Raw genomic sequence first — 12,712 nt, 5'->3', positions numbered from 1 at the left:
CGCACACACACACACACACACACACACACACAAAGTATTGAAGCTATCCTTCTCATGTATAATGTAAAGGCATCAATTCACTAGTTAATTCTGAGAAATCTCCTTGTCAAACCACTGTGCTGGATGGTGGGGATAAACAAAGTTGACTGCGACAGGCTTTTGTGTGCAAAGGACTGACAACCTGGAGAAAGAGAGCCACTCACTGCATCTGTGGTGATTCCTCATGTGATACAAGGCATGTGTAAGGGTATCGCAGATGTGAGCCACCGCCCGGCTGTACTGACTACTTTAAATGGAGCTCCTGGAGTCTGTATAGGGCTGGGCCCTTCTACCTACAAAAGGACAGTCCAAGCAGAGATGACAGATAACCCACTGGTTCAAGACAACAGAGGTCACACAGCATGTGGATTACTTGCAGTGGACACTGATACAGGTGCCCCATCCAACTGACAAGGCGCCATTACTGGGGAAAGACTTGAGTCAGCTGATGAAACTTGTCTTTCTTGTATACGAAGATAGCGGAATAGAAGAAATGGCGGGGGAACCTGTCTATGCTCTGAACTCGGTGTCTGTGATCACAAAGACTCGTCTGAAATGCTGGGGGGACTGACTTGGGAACATTTTGAAAATGGGAAGGTACCTCACACCCTCTCAGAGTGGACAGTTTCTAAGGCATCCTCAGCTAGATCTTCACAACTCTCAAAGTGGGGGGACTACACAAGGAAATAATGAGACCCGAGGGAGGCTGCTGTGACAGGCCACAGCTTCGGGTGAAGGGCTTGCCATCCCTCCGTTCCCAGAGGCCGGTCTGACCCTGTCTTGTGATTCAGTTGGGATGTGCTGACTGAAGTTTTCATTTGGAGAGGAACCAGAACACTGGTCCAGCCTTGAGAAGATGTAGGCATTCTCATTTGCTTCACAACATACAAGTTTAGGGAATCTGAGCTGCTTCCTAGACCCAGCATTGTGGGCCAGTTTCTTTGCGTTTTCCAGCGTCACCTTCAGGGTCATTTGGAGTTGCATAGGGCATCCAAGAAGTGGATGCCCACTTGGGTCACCCCAGAGTTTCATTGCAACCAGCCAGGTCATGGGTAACCTGGCTGGTTGCATCTTATCTTATCTCAATCCCTTCATGTTCTCTTTCTTCCTCCCTAGCCTTGCTTACCAACTCCTTTCCCTGCCTCTATCACTCCTCTTTATAACAGCACACACACAATCGCTCTGAGGCACCCTACTCCATCTCTAACACAATGGATGTTGCTGTCAGTTCAGATAAGAGCACCCGCTGCATAGAATGGCAATATTTCCAGTCCTGGCAAACACGATCATAAGTTCAGTTTATTAATATTGCAACAGTTGCACTAAATGAGATCACTTGGCTAACAAAACATTTATCAACAAAACGCTGCCACCTACTGAAGTTTTGCAAACAGCCCAGATGATTGGATAAGATCACAAATTCACTCTGTCACAAGCTTATGGTCTCCTCTGAAATCCTTCGGAAACAAGAATGATAACCAGCTAAAGCAGACAAGACGTCCTCTCCACATAGTCTGCTTAGAACTAGGCAGGGTAGATCCCAGAGAGAGGCATCTGAATGGAGATGGGGTGTTTATCGTGGAATTTTCTAGCAGGTTTGGGGAATGGCCCCACACACCTGCAGGAGTCATTTCTACAGAGTGATTTGCAGCACAAGGGCTCTGTCTGCAGTGAAGGCGCATGAAAACAACTGATTCTTATTTTCATCCATGGGAAAATAAATATATTTGGTTTGAAAAGACAATCCATGAAACTTACAATGAAAAAAAATACACAGCAATTTTTCTTTGTGGCTCTAAAGTGTGAGAATGCAGTTTTATTTAAAGGCCATTTAAAATGTAGAAACCACTTTAAAAAGGGAGAGTTAAGCCATTTGCTTTGCATTTATAAAGTTCAGAAGACTTTAAAAAGTAGTATGATAACTAATCTGTAATGCCAAGGGGGAGCTTAATGGGGGAAAAAAACAGAAGTGGGTTTTTTTTTTTTGGCTCTATCTTTCTCCTAAAGTCAATAGTCCCTCTCCTTTGAAAGATAATTTCAGGATATAATTTTCAACATGGGATGACAACAGAGGGCTCTAAATACCACCCCCGAGTCCCCTAGCTTAATTCTGAAGCCAGCTGGGCTGGCTAACAAAGAAAATAGAGTAGGTAGCCGCTCCTAGAAGGAGACTTTGACTTGCATCCTAGGTGTGTCAAGGTATCTTTCCTACAGTATGATGTAGGTTCCCAAGAGTAGGCTTTGGTTACTTGGGGCTAGAGTGGTGCTTTGTATATGACAGGGACCCATGAGATGGGGCAGCTAAATAGTTAAGGGCATTTAGATTGAGTTTTCAGGAGGGTTCTTCAGTTACTAATGTTCTACCTGCCTCATACAAGCAGTTTTCAAGGACTGTCTGTTTTTCTTCTGGAATTGTCTGTACTTTCCAGGACAGTTAGGGGTAAGGAATTGGCAGCTGAATAACTCTGAATGTGTGAACACAGCTTCTCAAGTGTCTGTGGAGAGTACAGGAAGGAAGGACCCTGACACCTGCTTAGGGCTAGGTTGGGAGAGTGACACTGGGACTCTCATGTGTGTGTCCACACTCAGGCTCTGAATTTCTAAATTTAGCTCACAAAGTGTGCTGGAAAGGGTGTAAAAGTCTGAGTGAGAATGGGCGACGAGAAGCAGGCACGATGCTGGGCTTAGGCTCAACTAAATACGTCTGAACAAGTGTCACGGTCTTTCTCACATCAAGTGTATGGCCAATCTGAGGGACATTGTACCTGTGACAATTCTGTTTCATATAATTCTGTCAGGTGGTCATCACTGTACACATTTCACACACAAAGAAACCGAGGCTTGGAAAGGTGCAATGGCTTGGTGAAGTCCACCCAGAGTCAACTCACATATATCTTACGGCTGGAAAGATGGAAGGTTTGGCTTTGGTTTGGTTTTCCCTCCATGCTGGGGATTGGACTTGAGGCCTCGCATTAAACTCTGACTCCATGCAACTTTTTTACTTTAAGACAGAGTCTCACTAATTCTCCAAGGTTGGACTTGAACTCACTTTTAGCTCAGGCTGGCCTCAAGCTTGGCAGTCCTTCCCTGTCTGCCTTCAGAGTAGCTGTGATTACTCTGTCATGCCGTATTGCGGGACTGAATGATCCTGCTGTTTTATGGGAATATTAGATCTGGCCAGCCACTCAGCATATTTTTCGGCCTGTGTGGAGTGGATTAAATAGAGTGGGGTGGAATAGAGGAAGCGTGTCTCTCTCTTCTACCCAGGGAAGTGGCACTTCTCTTGCACACGGGGCAACACTGTTCCCAGCATGCTAGTAAATGAGCTCATGGGTAGGAAGCCCTTGGACCTCCTTAGAAGTAAGTGAATATAAAAAAAATCCAAGCCATTTGTATTACCCTTGTAGGTGATATGATTTCAAATGGACAGAGAGCACAGTTTGTCTTCTGTTCAAATTGGCATCCCTTCATGCCATTCTGGGAATTAGCTCAGAACCGACTACAGGAAACATAAATCACCTTTCATGCCCGTACTATTTCCTAGCAGGGCCCTATTTTCCCAGGAGGTTCTTTCTCTGTAGTAGATAAAAGTTTGCCTGTATTTCATGTGATCTCACTTCATTTTCTTCCTCCGCAGATACCAGCCTGTGTCCGTCATTCTGGGCAATGCAGATCCTGTCCCAGGCACTTAAATTCAAGGTGGTCCCGCTCTAAACCTTGCTTTTTCCATCGAGCGTCTCCATCACTTCTATTGTTATCAGGGGGCACATTCTCCTTCTCCATGAAAGGAGAGGCACATTCTGAATATGTAACAATAGCCTGCATGCAGCTCTCTGATTACAAATATCAAGTGTTATGAAAGCCCCATCAGTGTACTGATCAAAGGCACAGGGACTCACTGCTGGGGCAGCAGGTGACCTAGTACAACCGGAATAAAGGAAAATGCTGAGTAGACACGGGCTCCCAGGAAATTCACATTAAAGACTGTCGTCGTCTGTTGCCTTCTCAGCTATGCTTATGAAAGGGTCTAACGGAAAGCAGACAAAGCCATTGATGTCACACTGCTACCTGATAATTAACAGTACGTTCAAGGTTTACGGATCATGAGCATTTCCTATTTTCAGCCACAACAGGAACAATAAGTGTTTGTTATAACAGTCACCTTTGGCCATAAGTTACTCAGAGTATTTCCACTGACCCCATCCCTCAGAATGCTACATGCCTGGGAGAGGTTCAGGTCATAGATAGGAGTGCAGAAGCCAATGTGGAGCATATACTTAGCATATGCTTAATCAGTGGGCATAATATAGCTTTTCTCATTGCTATAGCAAAAGATCCCAACCAAAGAAACAGGGAAGGGAAGGAGGGAAGGGTAATTTAGAAGCACAGTCCATCAAGGTGGAAGACACGGTAGCTAGATCTCTCTGGTGTGTAGCAGTTAGAGGTTTTAGCAGATGGTCACATCACCACAGCAGACAGAGAAGAGGCAGAAGCAGAGGCCAGCGATCACCCTCAATGCCTGGCCTCAGGGTTCAACTTTTCCAACCCCTCCTTCAACTTCTAAAGGTTCCACAGCCTCCCTAAAACTACACCACCAGCTGGGCACCAAGGGCTCAAACACAGGAGCCAGTGAGAGCCTGGGAGAGCCTATTGGGGGTGTCACACTCAAACCACCACAGAGTAAATAGTCCTATCCTGAGAGCCACTGGCCATGCAGATAGAACACAACCATCGTTGTCTCCTCCAAAGCGAGCGGGCGGAGACAGTTAGCAGAAGCAACACTTTACTTTCTGAAGGGCACCGATTAAGTTTGTAGTTAAAAACAGATTTGTCTCTCACAAAAACACCTCCACAGGAAGCAAACCCCAGTAAGAACGACTCAGAATTAGTCCAAAACTGGAGGCCTCTGTGACAACAAACAGTTTCATGGTGACTTCACAGCACACACTCTGGGGACAGAGGTAGTGTCAGGCTGAAATGATAGGACACAGAGAGCCAGCTGCTGCCGGAGCTTAGAAGGTTAAACCGATGGTTGGTGCTGGAGGAAGCTTTGGCGGGATGGAGGAGGCCAGGAGGCTTCTTTCTGCTTCTCTTCGTGTGACTGACATCCTCAGACATGCTCCGTGGTGGCTCTGTGTCCTTCTAGGTCTGGCTCTGCTGGCTGGTCTCTTCATCCATGCAGACCCGAAGAGTGCTGGTGCTGGTACCCATGCCGTCTCCCACCTGAGCCTTCTGGATCCGGGAATGACATCAGGTCCCTGCTGTGCGTATCTGAGTTTTATCATCACTCCCCTTTTGAACCTGGAGTTCAGCGTCCCTGTGTAGCACATGTCCCTGGCTTAATGTCTCCAAGTTCCGCATGCCTAAATGTCAGTGCCATACTGGATTATGAATGTCAACCCAAGGGAAGTGACAGGATTAGTATCAGGCCACCCACAAACCAGTGCGTGACTGTGGTTCCAACACACAGGTGTCAGGGGCCTGTCCCTGGGAACCAGCCAGGTTGGTTATTTGGCTCCAGCCAACGCATCTGTGTGAGCAGACACCAGTTTCTCTACCTCACCCAGTTGTGAAAAAATAAAAATAATAACTATGTCATATCATGGGTGAGATACGAGATCAGCTACACATAAAAAATGTTCAGCATTGGTCTTGTCACAGAACTAGTTTTCCATAACGGATGTGTAGGCAGAACTGTACCTTTTGGCTGCTTTCCACGGACTCTATAGTTCTTTCCCTTTTGTTTCTTTAGACAGAAGGCACCTGTCATGTTTCGTATGTGATGCCTGGGTCATGCCCTGATAATCACAAACCCTCACTAGGGCTCAGATACAAATCAAAGGCTCAGAGAATGCATAATGCAATGCTACCAGACAAGGCACATTTTAGAGGTTTTGTGCTATCTCTCTTGGAAAGATCCTGGTATGAAACTCTTGTCTGGAACTGAGTGTTTCTATCCAATATTCTAAAACTCACCCATTAACTCTACTGCCAAACTTAGGGAGCATGTGTTATGTATTCAACTTATTATCTGGTGGATTGAGTCAAGTTCCTGGCAACGCAGAAGGTTGTTGTCCATTCCACGACTAGATGCGGATGTTACCATGGGGGACTCTGGATTTCCAGAAGATTCCCAATTGAGACTTTGGTCCTTCTGCAGGTCTGCTAATGTTGTGCCATCTTTTCATAGTAGCTTAGGATTGAATCTTGTGTGTTGTTTTCAAAATATGTATCAGTTACTTTTCCCATTGCTGTGATGAAATGCCTGGTGATACTTGAGTGTGGGAAGTGATAGGAGGTGTCCCTCTGTGTATATGTTTCTCTTATTGGTTGATGAACAGAACATTGATTGGCCCATGGCCAGGCAGGAAGCATAGGCAGGGCTACCAGATCAAGAGAAGACTGGAGAGAGAGACGAGAGAGAGAAAAGCTGTGAGGAGGTGCCATGTAGAGACCGGGAATAAAGGATGTGCCAGATGTTCTTTGGTAAGATAAGGCCATGTAGAAATACATAGATTAGTAGTTATGGGCTAATAATTAAGAGAGAAGTAGCCAGTAAGAAGCCTTACCCATTGGCCAACGGTTTTATAATTAATGTAGCCTCTGTGTGTTTATTTGGGGCCAGTCAGCTGTGGGACCAGACTGGAAATTCCAGCTACAGGGAAGGCTTATTTTTACCTCACATTTTGAAAGTATGCTACCCATCCCGGAGGAAAGAACAAAAACCATGGTGGCAGACAGCTTCCCGGTGGCAGGAATATGCAGTTGTCACTTCTTGCTCCTCCTTCCTTGGTGGAACAGGAAACAGAGTGGACAAGAAGTGGTCCCAGGTCTTAACAGATCAAAATCCACTCCCAGTATAACCCACTTCCTCCAGTTCTGAAGGTTCCAACCACCTTCCAAAACAGCATTGTCAGCTGAGGCCCAAGAGTTCAAACACAGGACATCTCACATTCAAGCCAGGGAGCAAGAGCCAAGGATTTATAAGACATTTCATTCCATGACAGTTAGCAGCTGGGGAAAAGATAAGCCAGAGGATGATTCCTGATGTCCAATACTTGTTGAACTTGCATGAGACCAGAACAAACCCTCCTGAAGCTCCAAAAAAGCCATCTAGCCCAAGAGAGCCCAAGGGTGCAACATGAAATGTGCCCAGTCCCTAGGGACAAAACTCAGTCACTATTCTCTTTGCGGAAGTCCTAGGCAGTCGCTCCATAAATGAGGACAGGGGAGGTTCTGGAAAGGCTACCTTTTGGTTTTATTTTCTTTTGCTTTTATTGCCAGGCCCCTTTGAAACAGAGTTGAAATAGAGTACTTTCCCTCTAATAGTGTTTTCTCCTCAATCTGATCATGCTCTCCTTCTTTCACCCGCTTTTAATGGTTTCATCTTCTAGCTATTATGATCTCTTTCTATCAGTTCAGCTCTCCCAGTACTCTTAATTGGCCTGAACCATCTCTTCACCTGCAGGCTGAGCAGCCGCCTCGGTCCTCTCTGACCTGGAGAAGCTGGGTCCAGCCAAATCAGGTGTCTTTCATGTGACATCAGTGAATGCTTATAATCCCGCACAGAGTGTATGCCCTTAATGCAATTCCATTAGAGGACTCCATGTCCTTCATCCCAGCAAGGTGCACTTTGCTCTAACTCTGGCCATCCTGCAATCCTACTAATAGCCTTTTACTGTAGGGAGGCCATCTATAGCAGCATCTAAGAGTACCCATCCTAAGCAAGGACAAATGGGGAGCTAAGGAAAGGACAAACGCATTGGTCTCCCACGATAATTGCAGTTAAGTAACTACTCATCTGCAGAAGCCCTAGGTCTTCTACTCTGAACCATGTGTTCCTACCCTATGCCTTCCTCCCCACTGCATACCCTAGATATAGGCGCAAAGCTACGCATTTTATATGTTCATGACATTTGTGACTCCGGATATAGAGTAATTTCACCGTCAATATTGATACAGTTTACCATCTGAAGTTTAAGAGAGAACAGAGCAGAGCCATGCAGTGTCTAAAGGTGTCTGTTAGAGTTCTTCTTTAAGCACTGAGGCTGGTGCTATGTGGGAATGAGTTTTCATCTCAAACCAGAGCGTGGCTTCTCATCTTCTGTAATTAGAGGGAAAGCTGCCTGCAAAAAGACAATGGATTAAGGCTCCCTAGAGTTTATCTACTTTCCCTTAGATAAAAGAGGATTTTCTGTGCTCACAGTGGGGGTATCCTCCTCAGGCGAGTAGGGTCCCCTGTATCTTGCTGAGAATGAAGTCCATACTGGTGTTTCCACAGAAGTAATACACACCCTTTTCTTGACATGACCAACACCTCTGACCTTGACATTGGTCAACTCTCCTGTGGATAATAGCTATGCCTCATGTCTAGTTTCTAGATTAGCTGACCTCCTTGTGGCAGCTGCTACAGTCTGACCTCACTGTCAGTAGACTTGACCCAGACAAGGTTATGTCCTCCAGGTCTTCCTCCACTAGGTTCTCTGAGCACTTTCCCTGGAACAAACAGAACACTCTAGGAATGAATGATGCTAAAGATACTGGAAAGAAATACTATGGCCAGAGCAAGGGTTTCAAAGTAGGACCAATTCCTAGGGAGACAGAATCGTCTTAGAATGAGCCTGCTTGTAGCTTTATGATGATGTCTCTGTGTCTGAGGCTCTAAGGTTCTTCCACTGGTGCCTCAGCTTCAGGGAAACATAAACACTGCAGCACATTGTATGTACCTTTGACCTGGATATCCAAATCATTTCCATGTACTATTGGAACTGAGGAGACACAAGAAACTCTATCTCTTGTCCTCCCTAAGACAAGATTCTTCTCTGTCACCACTCTGGTGCCATGAAGGGCATATGTGTCATACTTATGTGAGGCTATTCATATTGTCATCCTTTGTGCCTGAGGAAATGATGCAGAGGTCCACACTTCTGGGTATCTCCTACTGCCCTCACCATTTACCCTGTCAGCCAAAGGAACAAGACCAAGTCCTTAACCTCTTCTCTGTCTTTTTTGTGTCTTACTGTTCTCCACATCCAAGACTACTTCTTCCCCTTTCCCTATTGTACTTGTTGCTGAAGCAGAAAGGCAACTCTCTAAGGGAGCAAGGCCTCTACCTGATAAGCAAACGGGAGGTTGAAGAACCTGGAAACTAGCTTTCTGATATCAAACCCCTGTTTCCAAGACAATTGTCTTCCTTTTCCTTCCTTTTCACTGAAAGACACAATTTGAAACCAGAGCTGAACAATAATTGCCTTGCCATAGCTGCAGCGACCCACTTCCGAAGCCACTATTGAAGGACGACCCTCAAAGCATTGTGACTTTTCAGCTCAATATAGATGTATTGATTTATTTATTTATGTGTCATATTTGGAATACATTAAAACTCATAATAAAAGAATGAATATCGTTGCTATTAAATCTTCTCTTACTGCAACAAAATAGCTGAGATAATCTAATTATAAAGCTCATGGCTTTGTAAGTTCCAGTCTGAGATGAAAAAGCCCCGTTTGGGGGATCTCTGGCATATATGTGGAATGGAAAAGCTGGGTAAGACACATACTACATGATGGAAAACATGGATCACTCCATTACCAGTAAACACAAAGGAAAGAGGAAGATGTTGGGGTGCTTTAATTCCTGCTAGGGGTACACCCCTAGTGACCTAAAGTCCCCTCTTTTAAATGTCCTGTGGACATCCTCGAGGACAAAGCCTCTTTGTACTCAGTACATACACCTTTTAGGGAACTTTCCGTATCCAAACTTTAACAACTGTTAGGACCTGTGAGTGGGGAAGGCTTTCTTAGACCCTCAAACAAGCCCCAAGTGGAGGTAGCTGTGGTAGAAGTTGAGGCACAAGGAGCATGAACTGCTTTGTGCTTCACTTCAACCAGAATGACAGTGGATGTTCTGCTGTGTTCCTCTTGGGATTTGGAGATAAGGGACCCATGGGAGCAGTGTTTGAACATTTCCTGAGAAGCTGGAAGGTTCGCAAATGCTCTCTTGGGGCTTCAGAAAGTGCTCATGCTGGTGTGACACTATGCTTGCCCTCGGAGGAAGCAACGGTTTGCTTTCTTGCTGGAATGGGGCTTTCTAAATGTCTTTTTAATCCTCTACATTTATTAGGTTTACTGGTTGACCTGAATCTTTAAAATGACACTGCCCAGGAAGAGACCCTAAGCAGCAGTACTGTCCCTAACCCCAACCAAGAGAGCATGTGTGGTTGCCCCAGGATGATGGGCAACCACAGTTCTTCACTGCCAAAGAATTGCAGTTGGAGCTCAAGCAGATCCCACCAAATGACACAGTGTTACTCCACCCACCCAGGGAGCCTTATTACTTTTGTGTCAATCAGATAAAACGTTCCTGGCTTTTGATGCTGCTCACAGCGCTTGTGTCGGCTACTTCCAATAGGAAACGTGTCAGAAACTGTGGCTAAGGAGTTGGTGTTTAGAGGAGAACCAGAGGAAAGGTCAGGAAAATATGGGTGGTGGTGCCAATGAGGAACTTCCCATTATAAATAGACGAGGTAGGAGGCATGTCAAGATAAACTAAGATAAACAAACATATTGGACCTACTAATCCCAAAGCTCTAGGTAGGAAACATGGAAAATGAGAGAAGTGAAATCCAGGGGAATAGAATTAGCAGAGAGAAAGGCTTAGCATGGTTCCCAGGAAGTGTATCCTGAGAGAAGAATTCATGAGCACATAATGCATTTGGAAAGGAAGGAGACAGGGGGAGAGAAGGAGGATGGGACACAAAGAAGGAGTATTACTGTAATTGTGCAACCAACATGTTCCACTTGAATCCAGAAACTCAGGACCAGGGTAGAAACATGGAGTTGGAGTTACCCTTCCCAATGGCCATGATGGGAATGGTCATACCTACTTCCCTGATTCATTGGCTGGGGGATGCTTTAGGGCAAGTTCCATCCTCATTAATTCCTCCCTACATTTTGGCTTCATAAGACCAGAGGAAGCCCTCAGGCAGAGAAATATAGGCACTGACAATTGTCACGGGAATATTTTGAGTTAAGAATAAGGAGAGAAATGGGCACAGAAAAAGAACCCTGCCACGGAGGCATGCCCACGGACTTTTACAATAAATTAATATCCTCAGAAAGATGCGAAGAGAAATTGCATTCACTCACTTGTGAAAAAAAATCAAATAGAAGATTTGGAAATAGCAGACAAAAGCACAAATGAACAGTAAATTAGTGCAAAAATTAAATTGAAGAATTCTCCCAGAGAATAATGGAAATGCATGGAGAGTTAGAAGGCATGAAATGAAAGTTGAGGTATAGGGCTTGATCCAAAAGTTCTAATCTCTATCTTTTCCAGAAGAGAATAGAGACAGAAAACAATAACAGAGATGGCACTGAAAGAAGCCAAGATCATCGACCAGTATTGTGTCAATAGTTGACAGGAATAATGTTAGAAACACCTGGACCTAAAAGTTTCCTACTGGGACATTTTAATCAGAGCTCCAGAGAGAAATATGGTATGATGAAGAAAATTTTTAAGTTGGCCAAGAAAGATAATCTATGCTTCAATTATGATATTGTAGCAACCAACTATATATTTGGAAACTAACAGAGTAGATCTGTAACTATCTCACAGCTTCAAAATAATAGAAGTAATAATAGACGCTTCCTCCCTGTTGGCTAACCATAGCACTGGCAGGTAGCTAGAGAAGGCAAGTCAGCAATAGTCCTCTCTACTTTTACACTTTGCCTGCTATAATGCCAACTTCAGACAAGAGATGCTTGCTGATACAATAGTGTCCTCAACTGTTGTGGGGTAGCCAACTGGTTTTTGATTGGATCTAAGGCCCCCTCTATACAGGGAAGAGCTTACACCTCGTACAATGGGCCTGGTCAAAGGTCCCATGATTAGGCAGGTCATTGGCACTAGGGGTGAACATTGGCACTAGAACTGGAGAAAAAAACAACAACTAGAACTCCATTCTACTTACTGTTGACGAGAAGGCAAAGCAGCACACAGCTGCCTAGGAACACTTCCTGGTAGGGCCTCAAAAACAGAGTCAGCATCTGACCCGTTGGTTCCTAGGACCTAGCTAAGAAAGTGGAAGATGTACCGCTATCCAAAAGCACACACACACAAATGGTCACAGTGATGCTATTCATAGTAGCAGGAAGGTGGGGGCAGCTGGTGACCGTGTGGGTAAATGTGGTCTGTCCACACAGCAGAACACTAATCTGCCATCGAGAGTGACAAGGGCCAAGACACAGGCTGCAGCAAGCACCAGAAGTTCTGAGTTTTAGAAAGATATAGAGAAGCCCGTGCACCATGATTCTGTTTGTGAGTCAACCATACTGGTTACCATGGAGACAGATAAACAAGTGTTAATCTAAAAACTAGGGGTAATGGGGACATTGGGGAGTGATAGCTGAAGTGCTTGTTTCTAAAGAGGTAAAAAAAGTTCTAAAACTGTGCTAAGCATTGTTAAAACTGTCAACACGTAGGCTGAATAACCCCTATTTCAAATGATCAGACAGGTTTGTGGTTATTTTGCTCTAAATTTTGGAATAATTGATTATATACTGGAATATCCTAGGGAATACTAGGCACATGGCAAAAATGTTGGATGTTTTTAGTCATATGGCAAAATACCCCCCCATTGGCTAGGAGTAAAAAAAGCAAACCAACCGCAGCA

The 12,712-nt window shown here is 44.8% G+C and overlaps 1 long non-coding RNA gene across 1 annotated transcript in view; it reads left to right on the top strand.

The window, feature by feature from the left end:
- LOC121132851 overlaps positions 1 to 12,712 on the top strand; it is a 36,610-nt gene that overhangs the window by 15,285 nt on the left and 8,613 nt on the right. The window contains exon 2 of the long non-coding RNA XR_005869523.1: positions 3,677 to 5,302. This is a non-coding gene — a long non-coding RNA (uncharacterized LOC121132851). The remainder of the gene's footprint in view (positions 1 to 3,676; positions 5,303 to 12,712) is intronic.

The sequence above is a fragment of the Mesocricetus auratus genome, unplaced genomic scaffold (genome assembly GCF_017639785.1).
Source record: "Mesocricetus auratus isolate SY011 unplaced genomic scaffold, BCM_Maur_2.0 Super-Scaffold_100018, whole genome shotgun sequence".
In the NCBI taxonomy this organism is placed as follows: Eukaryota; Metazoa; Chordata; class Mammalia; order Rodentia; family Cricetidae; genus Mesocricetus; species Mesocricetus auratus.
This window is presented reverse-complemented; position numbering and strand designations above follow the sequence as displayed.